Here is a 1,958-nt window from a genome sequence, read left to right on the forward strand (position 1 = left end):
CCTGTCTATTTCAATGGTGGTTTATTACTGGTTACGTATCTATATATGTGGCAATTTATTACGGGTTCCGTATATCATTTTCAAAGGCAATTTATTACTAGTTGTACCTATTTCAGTGTCAGTTTATTACTGGTTACGTATATATAATCTATTTCTGTGTCAATTTATTACTGGTTACACCTGTTATCTCTTTGTGGTGGCCGAATTTTGCTATTCAAAAGGCTTTTTAATGGTTGCATCGATCGACATGCGGTTTTCGCCAAAAAATTCTTTAAAATATTCTCCAGATCATGACGCCCTTGGTTTTTTCAGGTTTGAGACGGTTTTGCTGCAAAAAGCTAAATTTCTTTATTTCACCGATCGCTTTTTGTACGCCGACGCTTCTGTCTCTGTAATTTTAGAAAATCCGGAAGTGATATTTCGCGAGGCGCATTTTGTTTTGAGAGCACATGTATAGATCTAGACCTTCTCATTTTTTGCATCTCTCAAGATTTATTTACCCATTCCAGTAGAGTGTGAATATAGTAGGCCAATGACTTTTAGTTGATATTAAAGCACCGATCATTCCTTTCGTCGAAAGTGGGCCAGCTAGTATAATCTATTTTGGAGGCAATTTATTACTGACTACGTTCAATTTCTACGACAAATTATTACTGGCTTCGTACATCATTTTCGGGGGCAACTTATTACTGATTTTAATTTCAGTGGAAACTGATTACTGGTTATGTATATAAAAATATATATCAATATCTTTGGTGAGGGTGCGGTGGCGGAGCGGTTAGTGCACTCGTCTCTGAAGCGAAAAGTCCCAGCTGGAGTCTCAGTTCGGACGCAGATTTTTTTTCGCCCCCTCCTGCCCACCCAGCAGTAATGGGTACCTGACTTCGAGTTGGGGAAGTAAAGGCGGTACGGAAAGGGACTGGCCACCCTACCACAATATGCCGAAGGCCCAAGAAGTTGTCTCACTAACAAGGCAATCCCCAATGTCCGGATTGGATGCGGGAACAACTTTACTTTATCTTTGGTAATTTATTTCTCGTTATGTATGTCAATGTCAATATATTACCGATGCCAGTGTCGCTGGCAATTTATTACTCATTAACTGTATCGGTGTAGGGAGCATTTTCTTACCAGGTATGGGTGTCAATGTCTTTGTTTGGGTTATTACTGGTTATGAGAATCAATGTCAAAGGCAACCTAGACAATTGAACATTTCTTTGTTAAAGGCCTTAGTAAATTTGACAGAACTTAAATTATGTGCCTGATCTTAACACGATAAAAGAGAGACGTTTCCAAATCTACAAGTAAAATTATTCAATGTAGACCCTTAAAGACAAGGGAGAGAGAGAGAGAGAGAGAGAGAGAGAGAGAGAGAGAGAGAGAGAGAGAGAGAGAGAGAGAGAGAGAGAGAGAGAGAGAGAGAGAGAGAGAGAGAGAGAAAGAGAGAGAGATGGAGAGAGAAAGAGACAGAGGCAGAACGAAAGAGGGCGAGATAGATAGAGAGATAGAGAGAGAAAGAGAGAGAGAGAGAGAGAGAGAGAAAGAGAGAGAGGGAGAGACAGACAGACAACAGACAGACGGACAGACAGAGCGAGAGAAGGGGGAAAAGAAGAGACAAGGAGAGAGAAAGAGAGAGAGAGACAGACGAAACAGACAGACACACAGACAGAACAAGAGCGGATGATAACTTTAGAGAGATGGAGTAAAGAAAGAAGAAAGATATATATATATATATATATATATATATATATATATATATATATATATATATATATATATAGAGAGAGAGAGAGAGAGAGAGACAGAGAGAGATAGACAGACAGACAGACAGACCGACAGGTAAACAGATGGAGAGAGTGGGGAGAAAGAGACAGAGAGAGAAAAAGAGACAGGGAGAGAAAAAAGACAGACAGACAGACAGACAGACAGACAGACAGACAGACAGACAGACAGACAGA

Source organism: Aplysia californica, unplaced genomic scaffold, assembly GCF_000002075.1.
Source record: "Aplysia californica isolate F4 #8 unplaced genomic scaffold, AplCal3.0 scaffold00241, whole genome shotgun sequence".
NCBI lineage: Eukaryota > Metazoa > Mollusca > Gastropoda > Aplysiida > Aplysiidae > Aplysia > Aplysia californica.